The following is a 23,275-nucleotide window of genomic DNA, read 5'->3' on the forward strand; positions in this document are numbered from 1 at the left end:
AGGATAGACACAGTCTTCTTTTTGATGAGGCCAGGGATCCTGATTGTATCACCAGTGGCAGAGCCAGTGAGAGCATGAAAAGATACTTCAACTCAGATTGAACTGGAGATTCAGGTGCCTCAACAAACACTTCCTCTTCCTCCTCAGTTTCCTGTGATTCAGTAGAGTCCATGTGTAACATGTGTAACTTTTATTTACCCTTACAAAAGTGGCTAGGCTTGTATACTGCATCACAATTATAACAGAGCCCTTGAGCTCTTCTCTTGTCCATGTCCTCTTGAGAGAGTATTTTAATGATATGAGGTGTGGAGGTGGACTTTGGTGTAGGTGTGAAAAAAGATTTTGGGGTGGAAGGGCTAGATTTGGATGAAGTGATAATTGGTTTAGGAGTTAAGGGATTAGGAGTGTAAGGTTTTCGTGAGCTGTAATGGGTATTGAAGGATTTGGTAAATGGATTTGAGGCTGCATTAGTTAATTGAAGTTTCTTCTCTTGGAGTCTAGCTAATGAGAAGGCATTAGCTAGAGTTTGTGGGTAGAACATGGATACAGTTTCACCAATGTCATCCTTCAATCCACTGAGGAAGCTCATAACAAAGTAGGATTCACTCAAGGAAGGGTTCATACATAACATCAAAGATTTGAGTGATTTAAAATCATCATAATAATCATCCACAGAAGAGGACTGAACTAATTTATTGAAGCTACCAACAAAATTTTCTTCTACATGATTTTCAAATCTAGCACATAAATGGATAGATAAATCTTGCCAGGTAATTCTATTTCGATTAACTTGAAAATTTAGAAACCATTTCTCAGCCTTACCTTCTAAATAGATTGCAGCTATGTCGACTTTCCTATGTTCTTCAATATCATTGAGTTGGAAGTATCTTTCACTCTTATGGATCCATCCTCTTGGGTTATCTCCATCAAATCGTGGGAAGTCTAGTTTTGGAATCCGATGATGGTGATTAGGAAAGATAGAATGATGATGAGAATAATTTATGTAATCGTCATCTTGCTGATGTGAACCTTCGGGATGTTCAGATCGATTGTGAGTTGCAGGTTTATGGAGCAACTGAATAAGACTGCGGTTATTCTCTTGTAAGGTTTCTCTGAAACTAGCTTTCACAATATCAATTTGTGTAGAAAGATCAGTGGAAAGCGTTTTGAAATCCGATTAAAGATTACTGATAGCAGCTTCATTAGCTGAGGTTTTTGTTTCAAGATCTTTGAGCGTCATTGGAAAAAAAAATTGGGTGAAAACAAGGCTCTGAATACCAATTGTTGTGATTACACAACAGATTGACAAACAAAGACTGAAAAAGAGGGATAAATTGGTGATTAACACCTCTTGGATCGAAGAACCAAGCCAATTATCGGGGCAAAATATCCGCATCCAAAGATAAACACTTCATTAATTTTCAGATAACAACCAACAAAGTTTTCTTACATCTTAAAAGAACAATTATTGGCCTAACCCTAAGTAATGGATCACAAACACGTGTCCATAATCAAGTGGCTAGTAATCAGCCAGTAATAGAATTTTTAAATACACCCAAGACAGTGCTAAAAGCAGACTAAAGAGATATCCCCTACTATGCATACTGTGACAGAAAAATCCCCGCAAGGCTGTTTATTTTCGATCTTGGACGACATTGACAAATCCAAAAAATGTGGTGGTCTTGGCATTATAAATTCTTATACTCTGAATAGGGTATTTATAAATAGCATGGAGAGTTACACAGTTCCATGATCACTTAATTTCAAAATTTCTAAAGGATAAATATTTTCCTAATCAAAACTTGCTGGAAATCGATAAGGTTGATGATGCCTCTTCTTGGATTTGGAAGGGCATTGTTAACAGTCTAAGCTTTCTAAGATCCAATATTGTTTGCAAGATTAACAATGGTAACTCTACTAGAATTTGGTCTTCTATATGGTTACCCTTCTCTTTTGCTCCTCCTTTATCTATTGATCCTAATTATAATAATTACACCTTTGTTAGTGAGCTTATAGACCCTCTTCATAATACATGGAACTTAGATATTCTGAATTCTCTGTTTTGTCCTGAGGATGTGATTAAAATTCTTTTTATACGTCTGAATGCTCTTTGTGATGATAAGATTATGTGGCACACACTAAAGATGGTAATTTTGCAATTAAATCTGCTTATAAAGTGTACACAAACGAGTTTGCTACTGCTGAAGAGTCTTCTTTTTGGACTAAGGTTTGGTCGTTGAACTGTCTTCCTAAAGTTAAGTTTTTTTTATATGGAAGGTTTTTGCTCATATGTTGCCAGTTAATGTTACTATGAATGCCTATAATAACCCTATTGATCCTTCCTGTCCTCTCTGCAACAATGCTTCTGAAACTGTTCTTCATCTTTTCTTTCAATGTATTGTTGCGTCTCACATTTGGTTCGCATTGTCTCTTCAACATCTGATATCTTTTGATTTTCAGTGGCCTCAAGATTACTTTCTGAAATGGTTTGATATTAGGCTAGGTCAGTCGTCATTCCTTGTTGGCTGGCCTAGTATAGGTGCAGTTGTTATGTGGTGTATTTGGAAGCTGAGATGCGAAGTAGTTTTTCAGAAAGTTGCGATAAATCTGGATAAAGTTATCCTCAACACTAGAAGAATGTTGAATACTTATATTCATCCTCCCCCTGTGTCTGTTGTTCGTCTAGATGCTAAAACTCCAATTTCTGAAGTTGATCACATTCTCTTCATTGATGGCTCTTATAAAAACTTTAATATGGGAGTTGGTTTGATCTTATGTGATGTTGCAGGAAAAATAAAATTTTGTAGATCGAACTTTGGGCATGCTCCTGATGCAGTTTGTGCTGAAGCAATGGTGTTGTTTTTGGCTGTTTCCTGGGCAAGGGAGCTGACCTTGTCCAAAGTTCTTTTTATTAGTGACTGCCTGCAAGTGGTGAATTTTGTGAATGGAGTCAGTCACTCGGCCAGATGGAGATGCAGAGATATTCTCAATGACTGTTGCAGCCTCCTTCCTAGTAGTTCTGTCTTTAAGCTTGTGTATATTAGGCGTACTATGAATAAGTTTGCAGACCGGCTTGCACGTCGGGCTAGGAAGTTATGTGTTAAAGCATCTTGGGTTTTTTGTCCTCCTTTTTTGAACTATCTTGAGAGGGATCAGATTGTGAATGCTCGTAACTTTCTTCTTTGTTAATAAAAGTTTGTTTTTCAAAAAAAAAAAAAAAATATATATAAAAAATAATAATTAAGAGCAGTAACATGACTCACATCACTAGAGCCAAAAATTCACAAATCCATAAGTAAATTATCTAAAACCATAGCAATACTTGTGGGGCTCATTATTTCAATCACAGTTGTGATGTATGCCCTCGAGCAAAACAATCACCTTTAAAGCTTAATACCAGTTGTACTTTCAGTTCTTCCAGACTTGCAACGTTTTCGGTCCGACAATTTGTTCATGAACGCTCATGTGTTGCCTCGTTTATATTGAACAAGGTTTGCTTTTTCGAAATATTCAATAACCCAATTCTTGCTAAACAGGTGTGCATGCATGAAGCCACAACCTTAGGGCAACTGAATTCTTTGACACGAGATAAATTTCAAGTTGTGTGTACTTTCAGTTTCAGGTCAAGGTCAGCTAGAATTATCACAGCCTCGCCTACTGATATAAAAAAACTGTAATAAGAACACGGCGGCCTAATTAGGTTTGAGATTCAGATTTCACCAAAATTAAGACACAGCGATATTAATCACTGACAAGAAAAACCAACAACACTGAGAACACACGAACTAAGAATAAAATTACATCAAAACTGGTCCAAAATCCGCATTTCCATGGAAAACTATCCTTCTCGACTATGTAAGAAAAAAAATGAAGAAGACAAAAGTGCAAATTGAACGACACTGACTAGGGTAACGAGGAACTATAGTTCTATTAAATTCTACACCTGCTCAGTACTAATGAACATTACCTAAGCAAATCACTTATACTCCGTTGTTTTGTGTTACTAAAGAAGAACTGAGTAATGTGACAGTGGCTGATCTACCGTGAAGCAAGTGCGACCTCTTGCTTTCACAGATCTTCAATGAGCCTCTTAGTTATCCAAGCCCATAGAAATATTTGCCCTCCCTAAACTTCCTAAAGAAGCATTGAAGTAATTTTTTTTGGGAGTTTAGTGCATACTTTAGCAAAGGCTATTAGGCATTGTAATATACAGTTTATTATGTGCAATGGAAGAAAATATTTGGGTAGATATTTTTATTGTGTATCATTTTTTTCTTCTCCCCTTGCCTCGAAATCCTGGATTCGCTGCTGAATGTGAATCACTTCTCATCCACCCAATACAGATTACAGGGCACTGAAATATGCATATCTAACTAAGAGTTTATACAAGATTTATCTATAACCACCACAGGTCACTAACATTTCTTTTAAAAAGTTTCCATAAGATACACCCTCGAGGACATGCTAACATCTATGTGTCCAAGGGTCCAGAAGAGTGACATCATGTCAAAAAGAACAGTTTTGTGCTCTTATCCTGAATACTGGTACTGCAGTACTACTAAAAGAAAAAATTCTCAACAAACGGACCTCTGCACCTGTGTATTCTAGCACGACATTTGCTCCCAGCCACAGACATTTAGAGTCTAACTCCTCGATGCGGGCCCGTGAATATATGCCTTCCGGAACTTCAGAATCGGCCATCAGTTCCTGCAACCAGATGGAATAAGGAAAAGTGATTATGAGCCGACAATGCAAAGAAAAAAGTATCAATAAAGCACGGGGGGCCTTGGCGTTCTATTGAAGAACTAAGCACAGCAATATTAAGTTGAGATTCCCAAATGAACTAGTCAAACCCATTATAGAGAAAGACAGAATATTCAGCTCTGAAGAAGCAGATGGTGGTGAGCCTGGTGGCTCCATGATCTACACCAAAAAGCAATTCTAAGATTTCAAACTTAACCAAAAACAAAAGCTGTCTCTTTATATGAACATTATGGCTGAAAATAAGCCAGGACTAAAACAAGATATAGTATGAGCCCAACCGTCAAGCTTAAGACGTAAATGAGTTGGTTCAGTAACTCGGAATTCACCCATTGCCATTTGAGATGATATAGGATAACAGACAGCGAAAACTAAAAGACTAGGACGATTGAACTCGCTTTGGACACAATTCAAAAGTCCCTGCTTGTTCAAAGCAAAGACTGGATAAGCCTGGGCTCATGCATCCACAATCAGACTTGTTTTGCTATCTCTAATCTGAATGATCAAAAAATTTAGACTAAGATAAGAAATGATAACCAGAACCACCTCTACTTTAAAATAATGGCTGAAAGACTCAGCAGTCAGCACTGCTCCCCGCAATGGGCATACAGGGAACACAGGGAACTAAAGTAGAAAATGTCAATCAAAGCCTAGAATCTAGGTGAACGCTAAGTGATCTATGGCATGAAGCTAAAGAAGTAGGGTAAGGTTACAGTTAGATAAAAAGCAATACATGCACGATATGATTAGTCCAAAGGCAGTGCCTGGAATGTTAATATGCAACAAATTAACACAGACTGAAATATGTTTAATCAAAATTAGCATCTATAGAAATCTCCTACATTTCACAAAAAAACACATTGATCATACCTTTATAAAGGTTTCGCACTATTGCCGTTACAACTGCCACGTCAACCATATTTTTCATACTATGCCCAGCTTCATCTAGCTCCTCCCTTCATTAGAAATATGGGTCTTTTCATTCGAGCAAGTGAACAACCAATAGCACTAGTAGAGAGAGTGTATATTTAAGTGGATTTTCCAATTTTTCTCTCTGTAAAAACAAAATCAACACTCTTTCTCCTAGTGCTATTGGATGTTCACTTTCTGAATGAGTAGGGACCAAACATAGGTCCCGGTAGATAAATATTGAAGATTTTCTCAAACAACACTTCAAACATCTCTAATCTGGTCTTTATAAAATTTGTGGTTTGGGAAAGAGCTTATTTTAGGATGCATTCTGTACTGCATGTTGGGAAGGTCCTCTGAATGCCCAAAAAAGCCCAACCTTCCAAATAGACTTCTTCCAAAGCCAGCTTTGTCAGATACCTTAGATTACAATGCATTGAAAAATATTAAGAACAAAACATCATGTTAAAATGAAGAAATTGATGTTATACTTACCCTGCTTTTGACTCTAGCTTGTGGATGGCACTCATCGCCAATTAGGACAGCGTGTTGTATAGATTCAAGCTGCATGGGAATCACTGATTCACACTCTTTCAACTGAGCAGCTTCATCAACTACCAACAAATCCAGTGGTTCTAGGTCTACCTCTTGCAGATTGTATGAGCTTGACACTGTGCAAAAAATGAGGGATGAATTTTTCAAACAGAACTCTGTTAAGAAACTTCTGTTGCTGGAACTTGGAAGGCGATCAGCAAGAGAATGACTGACATATCTTAGGACCTGCACTTTCAATCCTCATTCGATGCCCGACTTCCTTGTGCCTCCTTGAAATAATTTTCTTGGCGTGCAAAGAGTTCCTCTAATTCCTAGCCAGTTACCCGACTTTGAGAGAGCAAAATTTCAAAAGATTCAAGCAAACCACAAACAGTAACCATCTTTTCAAGATTCTCCGGCAAATAAAAATCTTTTAGGGAGATGGATGCATAATACTCTGATGCTTCTCTTGACGGGTACAGCTAAAAGCTCTCAATCGGTCTTTTGCAAACTTGTAATGAACCTCTGTAATTACTTCATTCTCCAAAGGTAAACGATTCCGAGATGCACAATTTTCAATAAAATACCATGGAATCGAAATGTTTCTTCCAACCAGTTAATGGAGCAAAACACTCGAGAAGACTGTCCTCACGATGATCCACATAAATCTTTCCAAGATCATCACATAACTTCAATCCGGAAGCATCTTTGTGAAGGTTTAAGATATGCGGCGCATGTTCAGCAGCGGCACTGTTTTTTTGGGGCACAAGCAAGTGTTCTGCAATTCATACTTAGCAAGCTATACAGTAATATACTGATGATTTTGGTTTTTCCTGTCGCAGGTGGACCCCAAACAAGTTTCACAGTTGACCTGTGGTTACAATACACTGCAGATATAGTACCCAATACCACTTCCTTTGAGATTCATTAAGAGCCAGTAATAATTGTGAATCAACTTTTCCGGCCCAAATCCTGTCAACTTGTGCAGAGCAGAGACCACAATTTTCCTTCACCTAAATCTTAATGTAATTTGCTTGAGTAGAGCACTCAGCGCTAGTACATTCTCTATCTCTTTTTTAGCTGGTACAGTAATTGTGATCTGACTGCACTCAAATAGGTACTCAATCAGCCAATTCTCTATGGCATTCCCAAAATAGGTCTTGAGGTCATCATTTTAGATTTCGGATCCAATACGCTTTGCAACTTCTCTAGTGTTTTCATCCATGTTGCTGTATTTGGTGTCCTTGAGAATTTTTACTCTTTAGAAGATCCTCATGAACCACATAACCCTCTCCTTTAAAGACTGTCATACTCCTAAATCATCACCAATTTATAAAATAATTAGTTTATATACATAACAACAAGAACCAGATGAACATTATCAGTACAAGGTATTTTCTATTACTCTGAGAAGAAATTTTAGTGTTCCTACATATTATAGCATTCGACAAGCAGAAAATTTTGAAATTTTAAGTTTGGAAAAAGTTTTCTCAAACATGTATGGTTGTATTTCCTTCAGCAACAATAAAAACTCAGATGTATGTTTTACTGTTCTCTTTATGACGGTTGAAAATGAACATACATGTGATATCATATCAACAACTACATACACCAAACTCAGCGAGCATTTCCTAAAAAAGTAGTATACCTCAAATATAACGAAAGCATATCAGTGTATTTCACACGATAACAATCAACAGATAATATTGAGTGCAACTTTGTGGACAGTCTTTGCCAATTTCAATAATACCAATTCGCATCAACAATGGGGAGAAACAGACGTTTTATGATTTGTGTATGCACCAATTCAGAATGTGAGTACCACAACACGCTATTACAACAAAATCCACTAAAACAAACATCAAATAATGAGAAGGATAACACTGACTACCTTATCGTCCGTGGCGCGGCAGAAGTACTTTCATCCTGACATACTTGTTCTTACCTGCAAAATATGTTTAGAGACAGACAAATTAGTTTCTAATTATTAGGGTTAATTAGTAATAATTCGAAATGAACACCCGAAACACAATCCAAAACATTAAAACCCGCATAAATTTCATCAATTTGTTTATAAACCCTAGAATTACAAACAGGAAAGAAGCTTACCCAAGCTCATACAGTAAACCGTTGTTTTCTTTATCCTAGACAAATTTCAGATCTCTCTTTGAGAGACAGATTGAGAGAGTCTTGGGATGGTGGTGGTGGAATCAAGAGGAAGAGGAAGAAAATTGGAGACATCGAAAGAGAGTTGAAGGAGGTGAGGCAGAGAAGAAGCGGCAGCAAGAAATGATCCCCTTATGTGGAAAGAGTTACCAGGGGTTAGGGTTTATTCCCATAAGTGTATTTCGTCCCAGAGTTAGTGGGCTTTGGAGTTGGACGCCCTGGTCCTGTCACCCAAGAACAATATCGGACAAGAATAAAAACCGCAAAGAAATACCAAATCTAGTCTGGTTGGTGTAGTTGGTTATCACGTTTGCCTCACACGCAAAAGGTCCCCAGTTCGAACCTGGGATCAGACATTTTTTCTTTTTCTTTTTCTTTTTCTTTTTCCTCTTTACCTACGAAGAACTACTAAGGAGAGCTTGTGGAACTTCATCAACAAAAGGTATGTGGAGATTGAAACTCATCTATCACTTGGAAATTCTATTTCTACTCTATTTCCTATATTGAGACATAAGTCGTGTTACGATATAGTTTTCTACTTTACACATTTGAGATTTCGAGCTGAGTTTAACTTGCTTACATGTTTCTCGAAATATGTGATTGTAAGCTTTCGATTCAACCATGTTCATCTTGATCATGTGAAAATCGTCGAGTAACATCTTACATGGTTTGTGTGATATAATCATTTGGTGTAGACCTCGAATGTTTCGTTATGATTATTTCAATAACTTGAAATTTGCTTTGATGCTGATAGTGTGTGAAAACGGGTATTGTCATCCTCTAAGAAAGTTTCAATGATTGAAAGAAGAGTTTAGAATACTTAACCATCATTGGATTATAAACATAGTGTGCATTATTGCATGTATGTGATCCATGACCGTAACTAAAGTATGCATACATGTATGCGTACTTGAAGTTGTGAAATTCCGTGTACCAAGTACACATACCGATACGCATACTTGCGTAAGGTATAGGTCCGGGAATTTCTGCTGGTGTTGGAAGTGTACTAAGTATGCGCACCCGTTTGCATACTGGCAAACACAAACTCAGACCGGCTACTAAGTATGCATACCCGTTTGCATACTTGAGTGGTTAAAGTTCTAAAATCGGTTGGCTCATGAACTAATACATTTATATATTAAGGAATGCATTCTTTGCAAACCGTGGCTATAATGTTCATGAATTGATTCGAGTGAATCAAACCGATTTTTCTTCAATTGTGTTCTTGTATACTTCTATGAGAATATAACAATTGAACAACTCTTTAACTAGTTTAATTCATTTGAGTCATTTGAACTAGTTATGATTAAGATGAATAAGGTTGATATAAGAGTGCTCATATAGATAACCTCGGTTAACTACGGTTGAGCCAACATGGTGTACACATTTAGGTACGGTTATTAAACCTAAATGAGGGTCATTTCATGTGTGTATAACAAGCTAAGTTCGATCTAACGGTTGAAAGATATTAGCTTGAATCTAATCAGGTTTTCATCTAACGGTGAATATTGAATGCTTTGTTACCAAGTTAACTTATGTTACAAACCCTGATTTGAAAACTATATAAAGGAGAACTCTAGCAACTGGGAAAACTAATCCCCACACCTCCTGTGTGATACTGGTTGTATAAGTTATAGTCGATTCTGCTTTAACCTTAGGTTTTTCACGAAACCCTGTAGGTTAACAACTTAAAGACTTCATTGGGATTGTGAAGCCAGACCCGAATATTTTCTCTGTAGTTGCGTGATTTGATCTTGTTGTTTCTATCGTATTTGAGTATTATATTCTTTAAGAATGGTTGTGTGTGAGATCAGCTAAGGAAATCAAGTGCGTAGTATTTTGCTGAGATCAGAGACGTAAGGAGCACAATTGTACCTTGAATCAGTGTGAGATTCATTGGGGTTCAACTACAGTCCATACCGAAGTTAGTTTGTAGTAGGATAGTGTCTGTACTGGCTTAATACAGTGTGGTGTTCAATCTGGACTAGGTCCCGGGGTTTTTCTGCATTTGTGGTTTCCACGTTAACAAAACTTCTGGTATCTGTGTTATTTCTTTTCCGCATTATATTTTGTTATATAATTGAAATATCACAGGTTGTGCGCTGAATCGATCAATTGGTAAATCCAAACTTTGGTTGTTGATTGAAATTGATTGATCCTTGAACATTGGTCTTTGGTACCGTTCAAGTTATCTCTCTTATATTCAATTGGGCTCGCAAATTATTATTTGTTTGATTGCGAATTGAATTAAGAGATTGAGATATAACTCCTTGATATACTTTTCTTAAGATTGAGTCTGACTGTCTAGTTGATTCTCTTGAAATTATATTGGAGTTAGTCTATACATATTGCTAAGAGAAATATTGGGTGAGGTTGTTAGACCCCGCTTTTTCAGTAACCTTTAGGGTTTTACAAGCTCTTTCCCTAGAAGAAATCCCTTTGCAGCTTGTTGAGGTCCTGGCAGGTTTGTTATGGAATCTTGAAACAATTCATCTGGTAGATACTTGCTGTAGAAGTAACAGATTTGATGAGTATTTCCCTCCCAGCAGGATTTAGAGGCATATTCTTCCAACTGGAAATTCTTGTTTTTAGGTTATCAACTCCAGGTTTGAAGGAGTTGATTTTGCTTTTGTGAGTAAATAGAGGGGAGCCTAAGTACTTGTCATCCAGCTGAATCTCCTTGACTCCCATTATGTTGCTGATGGTTGGAATGATAGTATGGTCGGTATTTTTACTGAAAAAACTCCAGATTTGTTGAAGTTGATAAGCTTGTTAGAGCACTGCTCGGTCAAACTCGCATGCGTTGCTATCTCAAGCATGTTTGTCAATGTTAGTGATCAAAACTATAAGTCTTGATTTCTAGTATACTATAGCTAAGTCTCGGACTAGGATAGTAAGTGTAGTTGAGCTCAAGGACTCCATGGCGATTCATCATACAAGACGAAGATCTACTCAAGGAACCGGTGGAACTTCTCGATAAAAAGGTATGTGGAGACTTGAACTTATCTGTCACTCGAAAATCTATATATTCTATCTCCTACTCTTTGAGACAAAAGTTGTATGATATATATAGACTATTATTATACACATTTGGTATTTCGAGCCGAGTATACCTCGCCTATCTATATCTCGAAATATGTGTTGGTAAGATTTTCGCTTCGACCAAGTTTATCTTTACCTAGTGACGAAAGTCATTATATGTTTCAATCACTTTGAAAATTGCTTTGACGAGAAATGGTGTAACAACTGTATAACTTCCTCTAAGAATGTTCAATGATTGGAATGAGAGTTTAGATTACATAACCAGTGGATTCCTTGAATCGAAGTTTTCGAACTTTGTTGATCAAGAGAACCGGAAGGGTGGCAAGTGGCAAGTCCGCGAATTCAGTCTGCGAACTGCCGAATTTCTCAAACCCGAGAATTTCTGCTGGAGTTGACAAACTACTTATGTGAGCTAAGTCCGCGAACCGGAGAAGTTCTCATCCCGAGAATTTCTACTGGAGTTTGTAAACTCTATCTGGTGTCTTAAGTCCGCGAATCTAGTCTGCGAACTTGAGAAGTTTATATATCTAAAGATGATTTCTGAACTTAATCTTAAAATACTAAGGAATGCATTTGCAAACCGTGGATATTAAAGTTCATGTACCGATTCGAGTGAATCAAATCATCTTTGCTTCAATTGTGTCTTGTGTAGTTATATAAGATTTCCTTGCAATTGAACAACTCTCTAACTAGTTCATTTGAGTCATTTGAACTAGTTATGGTGAAGAAGAACATGGTTGGTATGCAATGCTCATATGGTTAACCTTTCGGTTAAACTATTGTTGAACCAACAATGCACACGTTTGGGTACGGTTAACAAACCTAGAAGCGTGCAGTTCATTTGTGTATAGCAAGCTAAGTTTTTGATCTAACGGTTGAGAAATATTATCTTGAATCTAAATCAGGTTTTCATCTAACGGTGAATATTGATTGCTTTGTTACCAAGGAAAAACCCTGATTTGAAAGACTATATAAGGGGACATCTAGCAACTCTGCAAAACTAATCCGCACACCTTACGTGTGATACTAGTTCGCGTGCTAGAGTCGGTTCTCCTTTAACCTTTGGTTTTCTTATTCTAAAACCAGGTTAACGACTTAAAGACTTCATTGGGATTGTGAAGCCAGACCGATACTACTTTTATCGTAGTTGTGTGATCTGATCTTGCATCTTCTATCATAACAGTACAATCATATTGATTGGCTTGAGATTGTTTGATTTCTCCGATAGGCAATATATAAAAATTAATCACAAACATCTTCGTCTCATTGTTTGTGATTCCTCAACATCTTGTGTCGCTACCATACGATTAAGATTGTTGTGAGGTGATTGATTAATCTAGGTTGTTCTTTGGGAATATAAGACCGGATTATCAATTGGTTCATGTTCTCCTTGATTATTATCAAAATACGGAACAAAAAACTTTAGGGTTTTTCTGTGGGAGACAGATTGATCCTTTGATAGACTTGTCTGTGTGAGACAGATTTGTTTATTGTCAAAGCCTGCGATTTTGGGTCGTAACAACTCTTAGTTGTGGGTGAGATCAGCTAAGAGAATCAAGTGTGTAGTATCCTGCTGGGATCAGAGGCGTAGGGAGTACAATTGTACCTTGGATCAGTGGGAGACTGATTGGGGTTCAACTACAGTCCAGTCAGAAGTTAGCTTGGAGTAGGCTAGTGTGAGTAGCGGCTTAATACAATGTGTCTTCAATCTGGACTAGGTCCCGGGGTTTTTCTGCATTTGCGGTTTCCTCGTTAACAAAATTCTGGTGTCTGTGTTATTTATTTTCCGCATTATATTTTGTTATATAATTGAAATATCACAGGTTGTGCGTTGTTCAATCAAATAGAATATCCGACCTTTTGGTTGTTGATTTAAATTGATTGACACTTGGATATTGGTCTTTGGTACCATCCAAGTTATCTCTCTAGAATTTGATAAAGACTCCCATATTTCTATTTGCTTGAGTATATATCAAATCGAGAGATTGAGATATAAACTCTTTGATAATCGAATTGTTGGGTATGGTTGTTGTACCCCCACTTTTTTAATTGGTATAAGAGCAGGCAAACACGTTTAAGACCTCATAAGTCTGTTTTTGTAGCGATCTGATTATGGAGGAGTCTATCTCTAATAACGTACCTGTTCATAAATTACCAGATGATTTTCAAAGCTTGAATTCACCGGAGAGGACTTTCACATCTAGGTCAGTATCTAAACATTCTCTTAATGTAAAACCTGTTGAAGTCTGGGAAACACACCTATAAGAACAGTTGGATGAACTTTCTGATGAAGGTGATTCAGATATTTATAGAGATGTTGATGAGGAAGTCTCTGAGTATGTGAAGGTATTGAATTCGTTAGAAAAGAAGAAGATGACAACTTCTCATGTCACTCCTCTTCTTACTCCTATCTGTCGTGAAAACAAGAAATTGAGAAGATGTTACGCAGTTGTTTATGTTTCAAATCGTTGTAACGAATCGATCCTAAAGGATTCTGAGGAAAAACTACGTATGAAGTCACTTGAATGTGATAATCTTTATCAAAAGTACTTTTTGTTGGAAGAGAAACTTGCAGAATATGAAGCAAGGTTTAACTCTCAGCAAACAAGTTTTGATGACAGAGAAAGTGCTTATCTCGCTCGAGAAAAACACCTTGAGGCTGATTTAGCTGCTGCTCTTGATAAAATCAAGATGTTGGAAGATGACTTGAAAAAGTTCAATACTAGTTCAAGCAAATTAACCACTATGCTAGGAGCAAGTAAAAATCATCGTGATACACGAGGATTGGGCTATAACGGAATAGATGCTCCGAGTATTAGTAAAGAGGTAAAATTTGTCAAGGCTAGTGATTCTTCTCAACAAAAGGTTTCCACTGATGGAAAAAGTGAAATACCTTCACCGGCAGTTAAGGTTCAAAAGAGCAAAGTATATCAACCTCCAAAACTAGCGCACATGAATCCGTGTAAGAACGTTCCTTATATTTGTCATTATTGTGGAAACAAAGGTCACCTGGAAAGGAGATGTCGTTTTTGTATAAGGAATGAAAAACTTCATGATATTCTTGTTTGGGTGTCAAAAGAAGTTATTAAACCGGGATCATATGTTAAGGCTAACACTCTTGACATTACGGGTTGTAAACATCCAACCTTTAGGCAAAGGAATCAGTGCTGTGATAATCCTAGATTTTCCTATAAATGCCATACGAAGTCTTTTCACAATTGTAATGATTATCAAAAGAATAACTTTTTAAAGACGAAGACAAGATCCGATGCTCCCAATTGGAGAAAGACTAACTTGCAAAAGAATTGTCAATCCAATTCTCTTCCGAAAAATCTTGAAGAGAATAATGGGAAGAAGGTTTCGGTCGTTCCTAAACGCACTCAAAAGTGGATACCAAAGAAAGTCAATGATGTTTTGAGTATGAAAAGGAATGATCTCCCAGAAAGTTCCATGACTATGGAGAAAGTAGTATCCATGATGCTGGAACTTAAAGAGTTCTTTGGGAAGATGGATTTGGATGTGAAAGGTTCTAAAAGCGATCTCTTTCATGATAATCCAAAAGTCACTTATGGTGAGCAAGACATTGTTCACCTCAACAAAACTTGAGTCTGTTGTAAGTGTATCCTCACCAAGGAATACCATGTTATGTATACGGTGAGGGAAGCACGAAAATTAGGGCGCACAGATTATGTTTGGTAAGGCTGTAGAATTCAACTGGATTCATCTAAAAAGGTATGTCTATCAACTTGAGAAATATTTGTGCTTTTATTTGCTTAGAGAAATTATAATGATTCACATACCTTTCTTATCGTTCTTTTCTACCTAACTTGATCTGTGTATAAGGTTCTTAAATGTTTATGTTTGAAAATAATAGTTCGGGATGTTTGGACTTCATGGTACACATACCAAGTATGCATACCATCATTGAAAATCAAAATCCAGGGGTTTAAGTTCGCATACCCAGTTTGCAAACTTCTCCAAGTCATGAAAATTCGTTTGCAAACCCGTATGCATACTTGCCTGTAGACGTCGATATTCGGTAAACTTGTTTTGGCCGTAATTTCTTCGTACGAACTCGGAATGACCTCATTCTTTTTGCATTTTCTTCGTCTTTGATTTATCTTCATAATGGAGATGAGAATTTCTGAATTTGGATGAGGTAATATTGGTATTTGTCTTATCTCTTTTTTTTGAGTGTTTTGCTCCGTTTCGTTGCACTTGTTCCACTTCTCTTAGACTTGGGCACTTGTATTCTTGGAGTACTACTCTTCTAAGCTCATTGTAGCTTTTACAAGAATGTTGTTGGTGAATCAAAAAGAAGGAAGTTCAAGAATGGGCGGTAACACGCATTACTATGGGATTCTTGAATGTTCACAATCATTTTTGTGAACTATGGTGAATGGTCATTAATGAATTTGTATGTTCTTCTTTGTTAAGAAAATCTTTTTATACGCCTTTGGTAGCTATTCTTGGTGTAAATCCGGGCGAAAAAGATTGATTCTACCCTCTAAGGACAAATCATCTTATACGTGCATTACGAGTTTGTATTGATGCCTAGGAAACTTCTTATGAGAATTTATTCTTGTTTTTGAGAAGGATTACTAGAGTTTGAAATAGCAATTATTGTATTGCCAACGTTTTCATATTCATGTTTTGTTTGGAAGATGATTTTTGCAGTATTAATCTGTATGGTTTTATATATTGCAATATTGTTATGGGATTTGTGTGTTTACGTCCGTGAACTATGATTGTCCCATACCTTGTCAAAAGTAAAGTCTTTCGTATGTCGATATGCATGTATTGATAAAAGAATGAATAGACTTTTGACAAATACAAAAGTTAAGCCTATTATGTCAATTATTGATGGAAAATAGGTTAAAATCTTTTGTTTGTAAGGATTATGTCTATTGACCGTCGTTATGCGAATAGTGATGGAAAATAGAATGAATCCTTGTGTATTCCGCAGTATTGATCTTCCCTGATCCATATCTTATGTATTTCTGTGAGGCTCAGTAATGTGTCTATGTTGAGCACTAAACAACCAAGTTGATTATTTTTGATTGTCTTTGTTGTTATTCCGTAAGTTACTATATGTCGAGCATTAGAACTAAATTAATCATCTTGTTTGGTTATTTAGTCATTACTCCATAAGTTTCTCTTGTGTTGAGTATATGAACGATTAAGCCAATCACTCTCCTGTATGGTTAACTTATTCGTGGATCTGTAAGTTTACTTATGTTGAGCATAATCAATTAAATTGATCACTTTTTGTGTTTAATTTGATTACGTATTCCGATTAAATTAATCATGGGTTTACTTGTGATTAATTTGATTGATTTTTTGGATATAAAAATCATTCTTATGGTTTTGTGTCCAATAAAAATCATTCTTTTCTTTCGAAATTAAGGTCGCTCGGTGTTGTTCTCTCGGGAATGGCATCAATGGGGGAGAGTTCTTTTGAACTTGTGCTTAATGGTCATATCTTGAGGGGTGTGCGGCTGTGGAATTTTAGAGTGGTTATCTTGTATCTTTAAACTCCTTGATGAATGTTGTTAGCTTCGGCTATATGATTGCATCTAAACAAGATGATGTGTGTTTCTTTCTCTCAGTCATGAAATGTCTCTTACGGAAATTTTATTATGATCCCGTTCTTGTACTTTTGCCAATTTTATTGACAAAAAGGGGGAGAATTAAGTAGTTCACACTACAAATACGTATGATTTTCGGATCATTGTGTAAGGGGGAGTGGTTTTCATGTGAGATGGAGTATTGACTAAGGGGGAGTGATACATATCACCATAGTATTATTGTTGAAGTTGTGATACAATTGAACTTTGACACTGTGTAACAATACTATGACACTTTATAACAATGATCGAGACCGATGCTTTCTCATTGTTATAGCTACGGATCTTCAACAACGGTGATGCTAAACTTACAACCTTTGGGATCATTGGAGTACTTGGAAGTGACGAAGATTTCTAGGAATGTTGAAGATTATACATGTGGGATATGATCTACTAAAGTTTCATTATCTTTTTGTATTCCATATGTATTTATAGTTTTGTCACTAAAATTGGCAAAGGGAAGATTGTTAGAGCACTGCTCAGTCAAACTCGCTTGCGTTGCTATCTCAAGCATGTTTGTCAATGTTAGTGATCAAAACTATAAGTCTTGATTTCTAGTCTACTATAGCTAAGTCTCGGACTAGGATAGTAAGTATAGTTGAGCTCAGGGACTCCATGGTGATTCATCATACAAGACGAAGATCTACTCAAGGAACCGGTGGAACTTCTCGACAAAAAGGTATGTGGAGACTTGAACTTATCTATCACTCAAAAATCTATATTTTCTATCTCCTACTTTTTGAGACAAAAGTCGTATGCTATATATATAGACTATGATTACACACATTTGGTATTTCGAGCCGAGTATACCTCGCCTATCTATATCTCGAAATATATGTTGGTAAGCTTTTCGCTTCGATCAAGTTTATCTTTACCTAGTAACGAAACTCATGATATGTTTCAATCACTTTGAAAATTGCTTTGACGAGATATGGTGTAACAACTATATAACGTCCTCTAAGAATGTTTCAATGATTGGAATGAGAGTTTAGATTACATGACCAATGGATTCCTTGAACCGAAGTTTTTGAACTTTGTTGATCAAGAGAACCAGAAGGATGGCAAGTGCCAAGTCCGCGAACTCAGTCCGTGAACTGCCGAAGTTCTCAAACCCGAGAATTTCTGCTGGATTTGAAAAACTACTTGCGTGAGCTAATTCCGAAAAACCCAGTCCGCGAACCGGCGAAGTTCTCATCCCGAGAATTTCTACTGGAGTTTGTAAACTCTATCCGGTGTCTTAAGTCCGCGAACCTAGTCTGCGAACTTGAGAAGGTTATATATCTAAAGATGATTTCTGAACTTAATCTTAAAAAATAAGGAATTCATTTGCAAACAGTGGCTATTGAAGTTCATGAAACGATTCGAGTGAATCAAATCATCTTTGCTTCAATTGTGTCTTGTGTAGTTACATAAGATTTCCTTGCAATTGAACAACTCTCTAACTAGTTCATTTGAGTCATTTGAACTAGTTATGGTGAAGAAGAACATGGTTGGTATGAAATTCTCATATGGTTAACCTTTCGGTTGAACTATTGTTGAACCAACAAAGCACACGTTTGGGTACGGTTAACAAACCTAGAAGCGTGCAGTTCATTTGTGTATAACAAGCTAAGTTTTTGATCTAACGGTTGAGAAATATTAGCTTGAATCTAAATCAGGTTTTCGTCTAACGGTGAATATTGATTTCTTTGTTACCAAGGCAAAACCCTAATTTGAAAGCCTATAAAAGGGGACATCTAGCAACTCTGCAAAACTAATCCGCACACCTTACGTGTGATACTAGTTTGCGTGCTAGAGTCGATTCTCCTTTAACCTTTAGTTTTCTTCTTCTAAAACCAGGTTAACGGCTTAAAGACTTCATTGGGATTGTGAAGCCATACCGGTACTACTTTTATCGTAGTTGTGTGATCTGATCTTGCATCTTCTATCGTAACAGTACAATCATATTGATTGGCTTGAGATTGTTTGATTTCTCCGATAGGCAAGATATAAAAAGTAATCACAAACATCTTTGTCTCATTGTTTGTGATTCCGCAACATCTTGTTTCGCTACCATACGATTAAGATTATTGTGAGGTGATTGATTAATCTAGGATGTTCTTCGGGAATATAAGACTGGATAATCAATTGGTTTCTGTTCGCCATGATTATTATCAAAAGACGGAACAAAAAACTTTAAGGTTTTTCTGTGGGAGACAGATTGATCCTTTGATAGACTTGTTTGTGTGAGACAGATTTATTTATCGTCAAAGCCTGCGATTTTGGGTCGTAGCAACTCTTAGTTGTGGGTTAGATCAGCTAAGGGAATCAAGTGCGCAGTATCCTGCTGGGATCAGAGGCGTAGGGAGTACAACTATACCTTGGATCAGTGGGAGACTGATTGGGGTTCAATTACAGTCCAGTCCGAAGTTAGCTTGGAGTAGGCTAGTGTCTGTAGCGGCTTAATACAGTGTGTGTTCAGTCTGGACTAGGTCCCGTGGTTTTTCTGCATTTGCGGTTTCCTCGTTAACAAAATTCTGGTGTGTGTGTTATTTACTTTCCGCATTATATTTTGTTATATAATTGAAATATCACAGGTTGTGGGTTGTTCAATCAATTAAAATATTCGACCTTTTGGTTGTTGATTTAAATTGATTGTCACTTGGATATTGGTCTTTGGTACCATCCAAGTTATCTCTCTAGTATTTGATAAAGACTCGCAGATTTCTATTTTCTTGAGTATATATCAAATCGAGAGATTGAGATATAAACTCTTTGATATACTTTTTATCTAGATTGAGTCTGACTGTCTAGTTGATTCTCTAGAAAGTATTATTAGAGCATAGCTCGGTCAACCTCGCATGCGTTGTTATATCAAGCATGTTTGTCAATGTTAGTGATCAAAACTATAAAGTCTTGATTTCTAGCCTATTAGCTAAGTCTCGGACTAGGATAGGAAAAGTGTAGTTGAGATCAAGGACTTCATGGTGATTCAACGACAACGACGAAGATCTACACCAAGGAACCGTGGAACTTCATCAACAAAAAGGTATGTGAAGACTTGAACTTATCTATCACTCGAAAGTCTATCTATTCTTCTCCTACTTCTTATGAGACAAAAGTCGTATGCTATATAGACTAGATCATATACACTTGATATTTCGAGCTGAGTATTCATTGCTTATCTTTTACTCGAAATCATGTGTTGGTAAAGCGTTTGGCTTTGATCAGGTTTATCTTCACCTAGTGAAGAAAGTCATGAAAGTTTCAATCACTTTGGAAATTGCTCTGACGAGAAAGGTCTGTTGTTCTTCACGACTGAATATCGCCCTCTGAGAATATTTCAATGATTGAAATGAGAGTTTAGATTATATAACCATGTATTCCTTGAACCGAAGTTTTCGAACTTTGTTGATCAATAGAAATCGGTAGGATTGTGGAATTGACTTGCTCAGTCCGCGAACTGACGGAAGTTCTCGATCGAGAATTTCTGTTGGGATTTCCAAAACTCATTTGTGTGCTAAGTCCGCGAACTGGCGGAAGTTCTCGACCCGAGAATTTCTGCTGAGTTTGGAAAACTCAACCGATTAACTTAAGTCCGCGAACTTGTTTGTGAACTTAAGAGGTTATGATATAAAGATGTGCTCTGAACATGAAACATTAATTATTAAGGAATGCTTTATGCAAACTGTGGCTATAATGTTCATGAGCCGATTCTAATCGAATCGAATCATCTTTGTTTCAATTGTGTCTTGTGTAGTTACATAAGATCTCATAGAAATTGAACAACTCTTAACTAGTTCATTTGAGTCAATTGAACTACTTATGATGAAGAAGAACATGATTAATATGAGATGCTCATATGGTTTACCTTTTGGGTTATCATGTTGAACCAACATATGTGTACTCGTTTGGGCATGGTTTTCTCAAACCCAGTAAACGTGTACCCAAGTGTGTGTGACAAGCTATGTCTTTCTATCTAACGGTTGAGAGATATCGGCTTGAACCTAAATCAGGTTTTCATCTAACGGTGGATAGAGTTTGCTTTGTACCTAAGGCAAAACCCTGATTTGAAAGGCTATATATATATGAGACATCTAGTTAGAGAAAAACCTAATCCCCACACGTCTGTGTGCTACTAGTGCGCTCGCTAGAGTCGATCTCCATTAACTCTTGATTTTCTTCTCTAAACTCGAGTTAACGACTTAAAGACTTCATTGGGACTGTGAAGCCAGACCGATACTACTTTTATCGTAGTTGTGTGATCTGATCTTGCATCTTCTATCGTACGAGTACAATCGATTGATTTTCTTGAGATCGTGAGAGTTCTCCGATAGGTAAGATAAAGAAGCCACAAACATCTTCGTTTCACTGTTTGTGATTCCTCGACAATCCGCTTGTGTAGTCAGGAAGGATTGTAGAGAGGTGATTGATTAATCTAGGCTGTTCTTCGGGAATATAAGTCCGGATTATCAATTGGTTCATGTTACCTTGATTTTATATCTAAAGACGGAACAAAACCTAGGGTTTATTTGTGGAGACAGATTTATCTTTTCGATAGAATTTTCTGTGTGAGGCAGATTCGTTTATTATCAAGTCTATGATTTTGGGTGAGATCAACTAAGTGAATCAAGTACGCAGTGTCCTGCTGGGATCAGCGGCATAGGAGTACAACTGTACCTTGTATCAGTGGGAGATTGGTAGGGGTTCAACTATAGATCAGTCCGAAGTTAGTTTGCAGTAGGCTAGTGTCTGTAGCGACTTAATATACAGTGTGTATTCAATCTGTACTAGGTCCCGGGGGTTTTCTGCATTTGCGGTTTCCTCCTTAACAAAACTTCTGGTGTCTGTGTTATTTCTTTTCCGCATTATATTTTATATAATATAAATAATACAGGTTGTGCCTTCGTGATCATCAATTGGAAATCCAACCTTTGGTTGTTGATTGATATTGATTGATCCTTGGACATTGGTCTTTGGTATCGTCCAAGTTATCTCTCTTTGATGAAGACTCGCAGATTTCTATTTGCTTGAGTAAAGATCAAATCGAGAGATTGAGATAATAACTCCTTGAGATGCTTTTTATCTAGATTGAGTCTGACTGTCTAGTTGATTCTCTAGCAAAGTATTTTGGAGTTAGTCCATACATATTGCTAAGCGAAATATTGGGTGGTGTTGTTAGACCCCCGCTTTTTCAATTGGTATTAGAGCAGGCAAACACGTTAAAGACCTCATCAGTCTGTGTTTGTAGCGATCTGACTCTATGGACAAGAGTACTATCTCTGACAACGCAACATCAATACAGGACCACTCAGATAAGTTTCAAAAATCTGAAACCACTGAGGAAAATTCCTTCTCGTCTCCTTCAACCGAATCTAAATCCAACTAGAGGAAATCTCTTGATGAACAGTTGGATGATCTCTCGGATGATAGTGATTCTGAAGAAGGACAGAGTCTTGATGAAGAAGTTTCTCAATACATCAAGTTGTTTAATCGTGAATTGAAGGAAACAAGGACAACTTTTTGCTTGAGAAAGTATATGAGTCCTCTCTGTCAAGAAAACAAAAAGTTGAGAAAACTCTTCAAAGGTTATGATGGTGGATACAAACTATTACAATCTATCGTCAAAGACCATGAAGAAGAGGTTCGCTTAAAAAAATCTGTATGTGATAATCTTCTGCAGAACCTCTGTATATTAAAAGAGAGGCTTGCTGAAAGTGAAGCAAAATGTGAATCTCAACAGAAGTGTTTCAATGATAAAGAACACAGTCTTCTTACCAAAGAAAAATCCTTGGAAACCAAACTCACTGTTGCTCTCTTAATAAGGTAAAATCACTGGAAGAGAATTTAAATAGGTTCAGTTCTAGCTCTACAAAACTGTGTTCTATGCTGGGAGCTTGTAAAGAACCTCATGATAAACGTGGTTTGGGATATAAAGGAATAGACGCTCCTAACTATGATAAGAATAAGTTTGTTACAGCTGTTAATATTTCTCCATGTGAAGAACCTGTGTCAGCTTGCAAAAACAAGGATTTTACTTCTTCCAAATCTGCTCAAAAGAGAACTACTGAATGTAGGTCCTTTAACTGCTATTACTACGGAAACAAAGGACACTCTAAGCGAAGGTGTCGGCTTCAGATAATGAATGAAAAAATTCACAACATTCTTAATTGGATGTTTAAAGAAGTTGTTAAACCTATATCACAGATTAGAATCAACCCTGTTCGACCTCAAGGGGCATACTGTGATAGGGTTTT

The 23,275-nt window shown here is 36.9% G+C and overlaps 1 long non-coding RNA gene and 1 other non-coding gene across 2 annotated transcripts; one reads left to right on the plus strand and one right to left on the minus strand.

Annotated features, from left to right (window-relative positions):
• Positions 1-4,362: 4,362 nt before the first annotated feature.
• LOC113300226 lies at positions 4,363-8,489 on the minus strand. Its single transcript, XR_003335626.1, has 5 exons — positions 8,314-8,489; positions 8,096-8,149; positions 6,166-7,518; positions 5,632-6,090; positions 4,363-4,707 (listed from the first exon to the last, which is right to left on the minus strand). It is a non-coding gene; the product is annotated as an uncharacterized LOC113300226 (long non-coding RNA).
• Positions 8,490-8,652: 163 nt separating this feature from the next.
• TRNAV-CAC lies at positions 8,653-8,726 on the plus strand. The gene has a single exon. It is a non-coding gene; the product is annotated as a tRNA-Val (tRNA).
• Positions 8,727-23,275: the final 14,549 nt, after the last annotated feature.

This window comes from Papaver somniferum, chromosome 7 (genome assembly GCF_003573695.1).
Source record: "Papaver somniferum cultivar HN1 chromosome 7, ASM357369v1, whole genome shotgun sequence".
Taxonomy (NCBI): domain Eukaryota; kingdom Viridiplantae; phylum Streptophyta; class Magnoliopsida; order Ranunculales; family Papaveraceae; genus Papaver; species Papaver somniferum.